Below are 15,902 nucleotides of genomic sequence, written 5' to 3'. Positions count from 1 at the left end.
ATTTCAGCACTTTTGTAGAGATTCTCAGTCATCTCAGTCATTTCAGGTCATGGTTGTCCTAAAGATGCTTTTTCACCTTACGATTCTCAACTCTTGACGAATGCATCTCTTCTTTTATGTAAACTGAGAGTATTTGCACCAAGACAAATTCCTTGTGTGTCCAATCACACTTGGCCAATAAAGAATTCTATTCTATTCTTTAAAAAAAGATGCTTTTTCAGGAAGCAACTGGACTTTCTTGTTTTTTCTTTTGTATACATTTTGCTTCTCATCCATGAAATGTCTTCAAAAGAAAAAAACAAGAAAGTTCAATTGCCTCCTGAAAAAGCACCTTTGGAATTGTACAAAGTTAGCACCCATCCCTCTCCTAGAAGAATGAAATATTTTGGGAAATATTAAAAAAGGCAGAATATTATATTTCCCTAAAGAAGAATAGAATATAATTCTTTATTGGCCAAGTGTGATTGGACACACAAGGAATTTGTCTTGGGGCAAATGGTCTTGGTGTACATAAAATAAAAGATACTATTCATCAAGAATCATAAGATACAACACTTAATAATAGTAATAGGGTACAATAAGCAATCAAGGAGAAACATGCTCTTTGAAAGCAGACTCAGCAGGACTGGGCCAGCCTATCTACAAGACAAAAGACCTTCAGCCCGAGGGTAATGGGATTAAGACATGGCCCTTCAAGACATAATAGAACCGTTTAGCAGAAGACACAGAGCTCACTGCATTGCAATCTCCTAAGGACATTGTATCACTCAGCAAACTTCAACTAAACTTAGCTCAGACAAACTCCTGGGATTTGTACATGGCCCCATGGGAGTCTGACAACAGCCAATAGAATACATGTTCTTGCACAGGAACAGGAAGCTCAAGTTCAAAGCCCAAGAGAAGGTATAAAAGCCACCCACAATCAACTCCATGTGGTCAGCTGCCTAGAACCACCCATGTATTTCTGCTTCACCATTAAACCATCTTTCCAAACAGCCTCTATGTTTCCAGTGTCTTTTTCCCAGCTTGGAACTGAACAAGATGGATATTTCTTCCAACAGGATATTTCAGCACCTGTTTCTAGATAATAGTTCTTCTTTTCATCAAGGTCACCTGCCTCGCTTTCTATAGTTGAGGGCACACTAATTCCTGGTTTCCAGGACCATCCTGCTTTGCACAGTAGGAGACTTTGCTTCTTTTAATCCGAGCTATCCTTGTATAACTACTAGTTCTCTAAATGGCCCCTGGCTCACAGACCAGGATCAGTTTTGAATAGTAGCTAACAAGCAGTGGCAGCAGAATCGAAGCTTTTTCTGAAAACTATCCAAGAAGAGTTCAAATTTTGAATGTGAGCAAATAAAATACTCAAGAAAGCCAGAGTCAATTTTAACAGACCAAGCTTGATGGTTTAGCCACCAGCCAATACCCCTCATCCCCAACTTGAGCCCTGGCCCCAGTCCTAGCTTGGGCTTAAGGAAAATGATTGGTGGATATTGGCAATTGATTTTTTTTTGCTTGCACCCTACACTCAGTCAATAAGAACAAGAATCCTTTAGCATGTCAGTATATAAGAAATTATGAGCTGGGATAGCCATAACAACAAGTCAGCCAATGGGAACTGTTAGTGACTAAGAAGTGGCACCTGTTGTGAAACATGCCAGGCAGCTCAGAGCCTGGGCATCGCTTAGCTCTATATATGAGAGTTAATTTGCTTCTGTGAATGTAGCTTCTGTGATTATGACTTCTGGATTCTGAGTTCTGGTTCTGACTTCTGCTGCATGGGTATTGTATACATGCATCATACTGTATATTATTATATTTAAAGAAGTTTTTTCTATAACTGAATCATGCTGAATTATTTACTTGTGTGCTGGTTGGATTGCTGCAAACTCTGACATACCACCATTGTGCCTGTGGTACGATAAGGCTTGGTAGGTCACGTAGTCCATTTTTTTCCATTATATTTTTCTGCCAGCAACTGGTGGGTAGCATTTTAACTTGGCTGTGAGGAAGAGCCATTAAAAAAGCACTTTCATCCCTATTCTGCTTCCATTCTAAGGCAGTCCCATGGTGTATAAAAGCTGCTAAAATTTGACATCCATTACATTGGAGGGAACTCAGGTAACTGTCAGTTTCTGGAAACAGCGGCAAAAGAGATTGAATGGGAATCAGCAATGAGAGTAGCAAAATGTCAAGTGAAATAGGTAGCTTTTTTTTTGCTGGTTGAAGGAATGGATGGAAAACATTTCAATTCAGTAGAGGGGAAAGGCCTCCTGTCCAAAACTAGCTGCTTTAGCACTTGACAGAGCAACTAAAAATAGATTTTTTTAAAAGTACCAAAATGACAAACCAAACAAAGAAAGAGAACTAAATTTGAACTTTCAGTTTGAGCTTCTTCAGCAACAGACCGAAGCCTCGTCTCTGCGAGGCTTCGATCTGTGCTCGACGCTGGAGCACCCTGAGCCGGCTGGTTTCAGGGCTAAGCCACCCCATAGAGGTGGTGAAGAGGGGGGAGACTGCCAGCAGGGTTGAGGAGAGCCACATCTCTCCTCCCCAGCTGGCCATTACTCCCTTTCCCAAAGGCAGTAGCAGTGGTGGTCAGAAATGGCCACCACAAAAAAGAACTCGACCAGAAAAGAATGTGTAGGAGGAAGATAAGAAGAGAAAGTTTTGGTTGACCGGGTCAAACAGCAAAAGCAACAAATAAGGTACCCTGGAATTGAAACTGTTAAAAAACAATAACATTGTTCCCTAAGATTTTTAAGCTGCGAAGGAGAGAGAAAAGAGAAAAGATTTGGTTTTCTCCTTTTCCTATACTGACAGCTAAGAGACTTAAGCAAGAAATTGGAAAAAAATCCACTTTGACATCAATAGGCATTTAATGCTGAAAATAAAAAGTCAAAGGGATAATAAAGATTTCTGGATAATTAAAAGCTTTTAAAAACAGGAAAGGAGAGAAAAAGAATAAAAGGGTAGGATCTGGAAGGGAGGAGACTGCCTGGAATTAAAAAAGAACTTACAGCAAAATCTCAACAAGACTTCCAAAAGATACATTCTCACTGAAATATCGCAACAAAAACCCCAGGAAGAGAAAGTCGAAAAAGAAATAAGAAGATATAACTCGGGACTATCCGGATTATTTGATGATTTCTGGATTCTTGGTTATTGTTTTGAATGACTAAAATCAATTGGGTGGTTGTTTAAAACGGTTTAAAATGGCTCCACTTTTAGAAGAACTGAAAATGGAACTTAAAAAGTACAAAGAAGATGCGCAAGAAGGGAGAGGTTCTTTTGGCTTCATATTTCAGTTTTTAGAAATGGAGATTTGGAATTATGAGAAACAACAGGAAATGCCTGCAGAACAAGAAGATTGCGACAAAGAAGAAGCCATCTTTAATGAACAAGTAATCTTAGATCGGGGGAAAAAAGGAAAGGGGGGAAAGAGAATGGAAAGTTTAAGATTGGGAAAAACAACTCCCCCCCCCCCAAAAAAAATAGAGTGAAAAATAAGTATAAAATCAGAAAGCAACAGAAGAGGGAAATGCAGAAGAAAGAATTAGAACTAGAGAGACAAGGGGGTAAAAAAGGGGAGGGAGAAGATGAGAGGGAAGAAAGAAAGGAAAAGAAGTTATAAAGGACAGAAGCAAAATATAGAGAAACAGGGCCTATTTAGAGATAATGGGTGAAAACTTAATGGAAAAAGGGATTCTGCAAAGGTACATAAGATAGTATGGTTATATTAGAAGTAGAAATAATTTTAGAAAATATGAAACAATGTATGATTAAAATGTCTGATAAAATAGCTATCGTAATTCAGTGGAATACTTGTCAATAAATAAATGTAACAAAAGGTATATTTAATAATTTATAAAACATATGTGAAGAGAAATAAGGAAAAAATTATGGAGATTATATGTGTTTTTAAGGAAGTATGATATTTAATTGAATAGAAGTGTTAAAGATGTTAAGATTTTAATGATTATTAATGATAGAACTGAATTGGAATGGAATGGAATGAGGGTTTATAATTACATATATTTACAATCTTTCTTTCTTTTTTTAAAGAATATAGTGTGTATTATAAGAATGTACCAAGCAGAATTTGATTGGAAGTTATGTATTATGTAGTATATTGAAGGTCATAAACTTAAGGTATATATTGAAGTTTAAGTAAGAGTTGAATGGATGTAATTAAAAGATATAAAGGTGTCATACTCCAATTAGTAACTACAGGAGAAAATTTGTTTAATGAGAAAAGATAATATGAAATTGAAACAGAAACAGACAAAAGTATAAATATAATGATTTGAATTGAGATGAGATAATCAAAATAAAATTGAGAAAATTAAAAGAGGGGGAAAAACTATATAGAAAATGTAAAGTAGTATAAGATATGGGATAGAATACAAAAAGGAGCATGAAATTGAGTTTTGTGTCTGTATAAAGAAGTTCAACCCGGGACCATGCTATTTTCAAAAAGATGTTTTACTTGTATTTTGCATGTGTGAAAACCTAAATAAAACTTTGTTAAATTAAAAAAAAGAAAGAGAACTAAATTGAAACTATATTGCTGAAAAAGAGTTTATAAGTCTGCTAGTATAATGAATTTCGATATTTAGTTCAGATCTCATTTGAGAGAACTGTATTAGTCCGTGTAATAGAGGAATAATAATGCTATGAGAGAAGAGTGGCAATTACTTCTGCTTTACTTCATATGTGAGTTTGTCACCACTATTTAATTCTGGTGAACTAGAATAAAATAAAGCTATAAGGATCTGAAACCACTGGATTTTGTCTCAATCTCAGATTTCAGCATTTAACAGTAAAGATATCTGAATGTAGGGGGTAACAGATATATGCTGCAAAAATCTAGATGCTCACTACATGGCAGCATAGATTACTATTTGTCTCCTTTCTGCCATCTAGTGGGCATCAGGATTTGTGCAGTCCAAAATATGGTAGGCCTACTGAATAGGAGCCCATATAAAACATAGAGGGAGGAGGAAGGAAGGAAGGAAGGAAGGAAGGAAGGAAGGAAGGAAAGATTTTTTTTAAGAAAATGTGATAACAGTAGAAAATACGTTCCTCCTCTGAGATCTACATGCTGTAGCTACTTATTATGATTGCAAGTCTCCAAACAGTTTTACCCATATAAGGCATCTCACCCACAAAAATCAATGCAATCCACAGTTCAGTTAAACCAATCAGCAAATAGGGAAAACAGCATTATAACCCAGACAACAGAGCAAAGTATTAATCTGCGGTCAGAAAAAATGCATATATTAGTTAAATATGACCACTACTGTTGTTTTGCAATAGGAAGATGTTTCTTAAAACATATCTATGATATTTAATACTTAGAGTACAAACACTAAATACAGATCTATCAGAGTTGTCATTAGTGGGCACTTCAGCACTTACCTTCATGTTTACTGGCCAGGAAACTTAATCCACTTCCATGTTCATTAAAATAGTTGGCCATAATGACAGGGGATGAATAACCCATGAACTTTTTCATCCTAGCTATTTTTTTCATGTGTTCAAAGCAAAAAGGTTTCAAGAAGTGAAAGTCATAATTTACCATATTAAAAGGATAAAGTTACTTGAAGAAGAGTATCTGAAGATGACCTTGAAGGGAATAAATTTATACACAGAAGCCATATAGAAGTCTGAAAACCTTGCTAGTCCTAAGCTCTAAGATTAATTAATACCCATGGATATAATAAAGCTAGAAACGTGGCAGGAAATTCTGAGATGCCATTGTGCCAAATAGTAGGAGCTACAGTATACTGAGGTCTGGATGGAAAATACTACCATCAGCTTACTGTAAGCACAACAAAGCAAACATCTGAAATAAAGCAATTAAGACTTCTTATGACATTCATGAGAGGTGAGCACTATATGAGACATGAGTTGTGTGAGTCAGCTCTGTCCCTTGAGGTAAAACACATAGTGCCAATCTGATTTAAGATCTGGAATTAGAAGCCTATCTGTATGAAAGAGAACTTTTTCATCCCACCCCCACCCCCAATGAAGATGCAAAATTTAGATTTCACTCCTAGGAAGAGAAGTGCCTTTATTCAAGGAGGATACATGATAGCAATCTCTATGACAGGTTAGTAGTGGGCTATGTGTTTTTTCATGTATTCAAGGAGAGAAGCAACTTTGAACTAAAGTGAAATTTCCTGACAGAACAATTAATCAGTGGAACATGTTGCCTCCAGGAATTATGGGTGCTCCAACACTGGAGGCTTTTAAGAAGAGATTGGACAACCACTTGACTGAAATGGCATAAATTTCCCACCTGAGCAGGGGGGTTGGATTAAAAGACCTCCAAGGTCCCTTCCAACTCTGTTATTCCTAGGGCCCAATGTTGTGTCTTGTAGCAATGCTTGCTGTGTTAATACTGTTTCTGTTGATTGTTATTCTTTTATTGATATATTTCTAGATGCTTCTCATTGCTAGTTATCTTTCAAATACTTCTGTAGAAGGCAATATATAAGTAGGAAAATAAAATACCTGTATTCAATCAGAATCCCTTAACAGGGATGCAAATCTGTCTGCCCCACTAATCTGGATGGACTGAATTAGAAAATTAACTCCACAAGAAAGCTAAAACTACTTTTATTGAGATTGGCTATTGGAGTTTTGCAAGCCTGTATGATGTTGTATTTCCTCCACCTTTTTATAGTTCAGTGAAGTAGGAAGTTCTGAGCTGCTTCTGAATGTTATCTGGGTGTTCTGGGAAAAAAATGCTTCAGATCTTTTTATCTAGGCAACAATCCCTGCATATCTCTATCAGGGCCATTTTTCCTCACTCTTTACAAAATCCTACAGAAATCTTACCTATATCAGCTATGGATGGTGTGCACAATGTCATTTGGAAATATACTCTAGAAAAATCTCTTGATGCTTTTAGTATTCACAAATAACTGAATAACAAATAACTTATTTGAACTGTTCAAATAACACGAAGAGGGCTGTCTCTACAGAATGGTCTACATTTTTTATCACTGCTCCCAATTTATCTCAGAGCTGCCACTCATCTGTATATAGAAATACCCGTTAGGCCATTTAATTGCCCATTTTTGTCCCATTTTCTGATTTTTTTATTCTATGTTACCCTGTTATTATGGAAGCACGTTTCTAAGAACTTTAGAACAATATTCAAAGACTATAGATAAAATGTGCCAATGAAAAGCAGGAAGGTCAAGATTAATCCCAAGGAAACATCAGATAATTCTTCTCGTCTGAACATACCGACTGCCCTTAGAGATGTGAAACAAGTCATAAAAAGCAAATATACAATAAACACACTTGATACCAGGAGTAGCTTCAACTCTGAAGGCTTACTTACAAACCTGTTCATAGGAAAAGAATCAAGGAATTAGCCTACTTGTTAACCCGGTTTGCCTGGCAATGGCTCATTTGGTTTGAGTCAGAAGCTCCACCTCTTCCTGCCTCTATTTATTTATTTATTTATTTTACTTGTTAATCACTTACAAGATAATAGGTATAAGTATAAACATGAGAATACAGGAAATAGGTACGAATAAATGGGGACAATAGGACAGGGTCGGTAGGCATGATGATGCACTTATGCACGCCCCTTACAGACCTCTTAGGAATGGAAAGAGGTCAATAGTGGATAGTTTGAGGTTAAAGGAGTGGGGGTTAGAGGATGTAACAACAGAGTCAGGTAGTGCATTCCAGGCATTGACCACTCTGTTGCTGAAGTTGTACTTTCTGCTGTCTTCTTGGTCTAGATAGAATCTCTAGATTAAGAATCGGTGTTTCTCCTGTTCCTTGGTACTCTAATGACACTAGTGGCTTCGTCTAGACAACTGTACTTGTTAATGGCTTTCAGTAAGGATTGGATTTCATTAAAATTCCATGTTAGAACGTGGTGTTCTCCAGTATTGCAGCTAAAAGCGATGAAGGATTTACATCAGTGCTTTACTTTTCAGGGTTTTGGAGCATGTCTAGAATTTGACAGGCCTGACAGCTCTTGGTAACAGTGAACAGATGTAATCTCATAAACTCCCTGGTGGTTTGGAGCTACCATTTAAATTTTCCGTAGTACCTGCAAAGTAGGGGTGGGCACCTGCTACTCCAGACTTAGCAAATTTACTTCTTATCCCACTTTCTCCTGACTGTAACAAATATGCATTAAAACAGTCAACCATCTTGGAACTCAAACGCTGGCAAAGATACATTAAAACATACAAGTTCTATGAAACATCAAACTAGATCTCTTTTTTAATTCTTTTATACAGGGGCTTTGAAGAACGCCTGCCTTGTCTGCAAGTCACTGGTTCAATCTCCGGCATCTTCAGCTAAAAGCTTCTCAGTGAAAAGGGCCAAGAAAGCATTCTTCTTAAAAGCCGCTGCCTCTTAAAGGAGCACAATTAGAGAGAAAGATGATTCAGAGCCTCATTTCCTAGGTCTCCAGCAATCAGTGATGTCTCCCTTAAACCACATTGATGCCAAAATGGTAACAAGCATGCATTGATGGGATTACACACTTGACCACCTTTTCTCCCAGGGGAAGACAACCCTAGACTTTTATCATCCATTTTGCACTTCCCAGATCTTCCCTGAAGTAGACAAGGATCATATTTTGGGGGTCCATTTTGTGTGTTTTTTTTAAAAAATGTCTGAAAGAGTACAAACTGGCTTTAAATTACCCAGACTTAATGTCAGGATTATCTGCAAGGGGAGGTCAGAATGATCAAGTGGGGACTTTGATCACACAGTCATGGCTACTATCTTGATTTTTTTTAAATTCACGGGTGCCCTTGTTTAAGGCTCCCATTGCTCTCCCTAAAATCCCCCCCCCCACCAATAAAGCAAAATAGGATATGTTTTTTCTTCATTTGCAGACCTAAAACAAAAACCAAGCCTAAAATTTTGGTCCTGCCAATTCCAATGACATTGTGCTATTATTGATTACACCCCCTGTACTTCATGAGATCAAATTAAAATATTCCAGAAAATGACCTACCTGTACTCTAAACCAGGGGTCTCCAACCTTGGCAACTGTAAGACTTGTGGACTTCAACTCCCAGAGTTCCTCAGCTTCGCTGGCTGAGGAACTCTGAAAGTTGAAGTCCACAAGTCTAAAAATTGCCAAGGTTGGAGACCCCTGCTCTAAACCAGGGTTCGCTTAATTATGATTTCTAAAATAGACACAATTGGCTAGGAGCACTCATTGTTGTGACCGTTTATGGTTTGCAAGCCACAGTATCTGGTTTCACAGGAGAAGCTAAGTCAAAATAAATAAGCCCCAGCATAAGAAAATGTAAAATGTGAATCTAGACTTAGACAATCTATTAGACCACAAACTTAATTTTGCGGGTTAGGCCTGTTTGAATACAGACATTCCTTAGGAAGAAAAAGCGCTCTAACTGCAGCATAGCCATGTCCCAGTAATCATTTTTATATGATATATCTTCCTGAGGTTGCTCTTGTTATCCTCAGCCCAAAGCCAAAGGAGCATAAAGTCCCAGTAGTACTGTAATTTAGTAGTATTTTCCCTCTTCTTCTGACACAATTTCTACTGCAGATGCAATCCCAGATGCTTCATTGATAATGTGGCTGATGACAGTCAAGGTTGGGTTCTACCTAGCTCCACCCAGTTATTTTAGACTACAGTTGGCATATAGCCTCTAGTCTTGTGGCTGGACACTGCCCCCTCCCCTTCCACATAGCTATTTTGATTAGGGCTGCAAACGCATCTGGACATCTGCAGTGAAGTGCCCATAATGTCAGACTGGCACCTTCTGAAGCACTTATATGGGTTTAACAGTCTTGAGAGCGTGCTAGTCCTATGCTACACAGATGGTGGATTTAAAGTGGGAAAGAGAGATACTGTGCGTTTTGCCAATTGTGGATTATGATTCTGTCATCATTGGATGCATTATATTTTCTGCTACTTACAAGGTGCTTTATGTGGTTGTACTTTTTGTTGTTTTTATTCTTGGGCGCGGGGGGGGGAGGTTCGCATTTTGTCTGCTTCATTATGTTACCATAGCTATCAACAGGCTACTTCTGGTTGCTGCCAACTACAAGGACAGAACTAGACTAGACAGCAGCATTGCAATTCCCTAGATCTAGGATGGAGCCCATATGTTATTGTCATTCCTCCTGCTTCACTCCACCTCCTCTGCACTTGCAACCTTTCAGACAGACCGACAGACAGACAGACAGACAGACAGGACTCTTCTGAAGTGTGCTAAACCCCGTCTCCATATCTATAACCTATTAGGCAATTTGATAGGTGCTGAAACATGCTGCCCAAGCAGGCAATTGCTTGACTGCAGTCCACCCCGCATTAAGCCAAGTGTTGTTCTCCCACTGTAAAATTAATGATGGGAGGGAAAACAAAACTGGGGAAATCCATCAATCTCTTTCTTGTTCCACTTTAAAACAGGGAAAAAACTTCTCGACCTGTTCTCTTTTAAAACAATAATGTCAGGAAAGGTTTCTGGTTTAATACATTGGCAGAATAATGCTTGGTAATCAGGGCAGTAAATGTTTTGCTGGCATACTTTTCTGTATCTCAAAGCATGGAGGATAGCACTTTTAACATCATTGTCTGGCTCTGTCTAAGAAAGAACAACAATTTTGATCTTGCCCATCGGTGATTACCAATTATTCAGCAAACCAAGCAATGATATAAGTCACCTGGACATAAAGTACCCTTTTAAAATATGCTTAGTTTATGTGCATTTCAACTGTAACCATTATTGCTAAAGGGAGATTCTTGCATATCAGTGAACAGCTGCATATCTGATTACCATTTTGCCGCTTTTTAAAGATTTTAAGTCTACACTTAACATTCCAGCCTTTTGGATTTTTTTTTTCTGATTCTATATATTCATGGCTTGTTTTTGTTGTTGTTTGCAATATTCAGTTCCTGAAGCTATGGGAACCCAATAGTCTAGTAGCCAATATAATTACACACATGGCATAACCCTTGCATTGTTTTATGATTCTTTAATAGATGGTTTTATTGCAGAGATAGATTTCCACAACTGCCTATAGTACTGTAGTACCGTGTTTCTCATATAATAAGGCCTTTTTTTTTTTTTTTTGAGCCCTGAAAAAATGGCTAGGCCATCTCTTCAGGGGTGACTTAATTTCCTCCCCTTGCATCTTTGGGCGGGCGGCGACGGCTTGGATGTTGACCTCGGCGTTGGTGGGGTACTTCATATCGGGGTCAATGCAGGCAGCACCATATCCGGGTGTGCAATAAAAGTACTTCCTAATGGCAAGCCCCCCCACCTTTGCCCTCATTTCGCATGTTTTAATATAGGGCTTAATTTGGGGGGAGGGGCTTAATTTCATTTCATGCCTATAAAACATGCTGGGACTTCCTATTGGGGGAGGCCATATTGTTGGAGAAACAGGGTATTTAAAATAGGAAGGGGATACATTTTTTGAAGGGTTACCAAAAATAGTAGCATCTAGTCAACCTTGGCTGATTTTGAAAAAGTGAAGGAGGATTAGATCCACTGTTGGAAGAAATATCCAAGCTGAGAAAAATGTTGAAAGGTGTCAAAATGCCTTTCTTTCGAGGATTCGATTTTCCCGCTGGGAGAGCTCTGGTGCAAGGATACAGACAACTGCTTGAAAGCTGGATCTTTTTATTTTTCAAGAAGGCGGAGAACAGCGAGAAGTCTGCGTTCCTGAGCTAGCTAGCTTCTTATGGTAAGTCCCTGGTTTTTTATACCCTTTTCTCCCTTTGTAACTTGATTTTGTGTGAATGTTTGTATTTGTGCTTAATGTTTCAAATCCTGTTTGAGTTTGTCTTTATTCCCGCCGGAGGCAAACTCTGCGGGGTGCAGAAGGCAAACTCCGTGGGGTGGCTAGATTGTATTATTGGTTTTCTCTAATCTTTTTTAGCTTTAAGATAGTTTTTCATATTTGTTCTGTGGCAATCTCCTGTCTGTCCCTTTTGTAATTTATATTTTGTGTCTTTTGTCTGTTTGTTTGCTTATTTGGTATGTCCTGTAAGGGTTTTCTAAATTATCATTTTGTTTCCTTTTCTTATTTGTCTAGTTTTCTTAATTACTTAGGCTTTTGTCTATAGGGATTCTTTAATACCTTTTTTATTTGATTCCTTTTCCTATGTAAGTTTGTTTTATGGCTGACCTGATGTTCCCCTTGGGCTTTTCCTGTTTTTGTGACACTACTGTCTTCGTGAAGTTCCCTTTCCACAGAAAGACACTGGAAACTTTGGCTGATTGGAAAAATGGTGAGGCAGAACCACCAAGCACATGATTCTGGGCAGCTGAACCCATGGAGGTGAGGTGGGGGGGTATTTATACCTTCTCTTGGGCTTTCAACTTGAACTTCCTGTTTCTGTATAAGAACAGGTATTCTCTTGGCTCTTGTAGGGGTCATAGCTAACTCTGTAGGTTCCCTGAGTTAAGTTTGGTTGAAACCTGGATTGCTGATGCAATGAAGGGGTTTGTTGGGCAATTCCTATTGTGTCTGAAATGGCCTTGCCCTGAAGGATAAACTATCATTTCGGAGCTGAAGGTCTTTTGTTTTGTAGATAGGCTGGCCCAGTCTTTCCTAATGGGCACAAAATATCTGCTGAGGGCTATTCAGGGGTGGGATTCAAAAATCCCAGCAACCGTTTGCTGCCCAGTTGCTGGGTGGGCGTGGCCATGGTGGGAGGGCGAAAATAGCCTCCCCCGGACTCTGGAAGCCCACCAGAAGCCAGAAACAGGCCCGTTTTGCGACTTCCGGTACTTCTGGGAGGGCTGTTTTTTGCCCTCTCAAGGGTTCAGAGGCCTTCCCTGGGCCTCTGGGAGGGCAAAAACAGCCTTCCCCAGACTCTGGAGGCCCACTGCAGACGGCCTGTTTCACGACTTCTAGAAGGCCCATTTTTCCCCCTCCCAGAGCCTTCATGCGGACCCTGCACTTAACCTGCATCACGTGGAAACTCCTGGGAGAGGCGGGGGGGCAGCCGGTCAGTTGAAATACCAGTTTGGCGAACCAGATGTAACTTTAACATCCAGTTCAACCAAACTGGTACGAACTGGTAGAATCCCACCTCTGGGGCTATTTTAAAAGTGGGGGTTACTTTCCGTCTCCAAGAGCATGTTTCTCAATTTCTCATCCAGGGAAATATAATATTCTGCCTTTTTAATATTTCCTAAAATATTTCATTCTTCGGAGGTGGGGAATAGCTTTCCATACCACCTAATTATCAGGAAATCTCAGCACTGAAGGGAAGTTGAAACAAGATCCGTGAAGACGGCCTGGGCAACCCCCTTCTGTCCTGCTGCCAGAAGAACGACATGGATGAATCCACAAAGCTCACTAGCAGTTGAACTTGATTCATGAGAAGCTTTATTTTTAACCTACCGAGGCTCAAAGAGAGGGCCAATCAAGAAGACTGTGAAATCTCCTCTTTCTCTCTTCCCTGCCCATCCCTTCTTACTGCCCAACATAGTCCCGAGAGGAACACTTTGTTCCTAGAAGTCTCAACAGCTGCTTTGCCAATGGCTTTTAAAATTAAGGAAGAATCACAAGAAATTAGATTGCTGGCTCAAATCTCCCCCTCCCCCAAAGCCATCCTTACAAACAATTGCTTATGTCCCTTCCTTTGATATCAACCCCCCCCCTTCCCTTTGCAACATCTGCAGCCCTAAAATCGGTTAGGGGAATAAGTTGCAGGCTCCAATTCTGAGAAAGTTTAAAGGTCCCCCCGCTCTCCCTTTTAATAACATCAGATTCATTTGTTTAAAATTTGGGCAGCTTCTTGTGATCATAGCACCATTATTTGTGCCAAATTTTATAAAGTCGGAGTGGACAATTTTGATCTTATGATTGGAATATATAAACATTATTAAGGGTAGAATGTAGTTTACACTCTTTGTCCCAGATGTATTGGCACTCTTGTTTCTTTATAATTAAGTCCAAAAGTCCTCAAGTTTAAAGGCCAAAGAAAGCCAGAGCAAAGGATCCAATGATTTGTGGAAAAGGTGAACATTAAAAGCAGCAGCTTTAGCCACTTGTGCTGCATTGGCAATCTGTAGAAGCCAAAGCAAAATAATGCACCGCACAAATCACACAGTTCATGTCGTTTGTGGGGTGATATGAGGATGACCATGATAGTATTTATTTAGTATTCCTTTTTCATATGTCACATCAATGGATACACTAGAGTATCTTTTACAGATGATCATCTAAGTATATGGCAGCCTGTTCCATTTGATAGAGTCAAAATAATGAAACCTGTATCATGCAAATTACAGTATATAATTACGTAAGGATTTCCCATTTACATGCACGCATTGTGATATTTGCATTGTGACATCATGACACACCTCTCATTTGCCCCTTTGGATGCCCATGATGGTCTCTGTTGACAATTGGACCAGGACTATCTCATCTGCATTAATGGATTGAGCTGGCAATGAATGATTGAGAGATCTTGAGTAATAATGAAAATATCAATGAAAACATCAACCCAATATCCAGACAACATGCTTAGTCTCATTAGTTAGAAAAACACACCAAATGGCTATTTTTGCATAATGGTCAAAGTTTAATGGGCATAAAGGAGTTGTGCTAATGTGCTGGGTAAACCAGGTTTGGTTAGTTTATGGATCAATGTATTGCATAAACCTAGGAAACGGGTTTATGCAAAAATTAGGTTAAGTTTGTTGTGCGAATACAAATAAGAGGAATGCTATAAAAAACAAAGCAAATTTTATTATTGTAACCATTAGAGAAGAAGCTAAAGATAAAACTGCATATATATATATATCACAGATGAACACTATACAGAAGCCTGATGATGGCAGATGAGATTCTGCTGAAACGTTGCTACAACTTTAAAAGCACAACTACTATGACATGGGAAAATACCCGAACAAAGCTGAATGCCATACATGTAAGTACCCCATTGTACCTCATAAACATAGAGCTAGGAAATTTGGAAAACAGGGTAAATAAATTAGACAACTTACAGCAACTCTGCACAGGGAAACACAATATATCATCTAGAGTTGCTTGGCTTGAAAGACAGGTAAGTGAAAACGTGAGACTGGTGAAAATGTGAAAACGTGATAAAACCATGCATGCTATAGAAAGTTGGGATAATTTTCCCCTTACTTTTTCATATTGTTTTATTGATGCTGTATGTATTATTATAAGCATAAACTGCCTAAAGTCCATCTGGATTGAAGTGGAGGATAAATGGCATAAATAAATAATGTTGGGATTTGGCTCATCCCATTAAAGTGAATGACTGGAAACTCAAACCTAATAAAAGCAAGCATTTTGTTATCCAGTACATAGCTCAGCCACTTTTTCGGAAGAGCAAAGAAATTCATGGATAATTCTACTTGGTGATTCTGGGCTACCTCCTGAATCACAAGTAATACAACGTAAGCTGAGAAGACACCATCTTCCTATTGCCCGGGTTTATGAGTTTATGGAACCCCAATCCAGCCTTAAGAGTCTCCTTATCTTTTAATGTTAGCATCAAAGTCACCTGCCAGGTCCCAATTGGTTTAAACCTGTCAAAGCTCTTTGTTGTCCATGACTATTAACTTGCCTCCTCCGAGGAAATAAGGAGAAGTACTTTCTTTCTCGCCTTGTCAGGGATAGAGACAAAGAAAGAGGCAACTGAAGACTTAAGAACAGTAATAGAAGAGTAAGGAGTTTGATCCAACAGCATGGGGGAAAAATCAGGAATCTGGTGGCATGGTTTCCAACCAATACATTTTATTAAAAAGCAAAAGCTTTCCATGAACTGTAGCTCACGTCATCATATCCATCCTGATTTTTTTGCCACTGTAGACTAACCTAGCTCTTCACCTGCTATAATGTCCTCAACAGTGAGTTTCTTACATACCTTCTCCCAAATTAGCAACTGG

Source organism: Pseudonaja textilis, chromosome 1, assembly GCF_049901715.1.
Source record: "Pseudonaja textilis isolate UNSWEBS1 chromosome 1, rPseTex1.2, whole genome shotgun sequence".
Taxonomy (NCBI): domain Eukaryota; kingdom Metazoa; phylum Chordata; class Lepidosauria; order Squamata; family Elapidae; genus Pseudonaja; species Pseudonaja textilis.
This window is presented reverse-complemented; position numbering follows the sequence as displayed.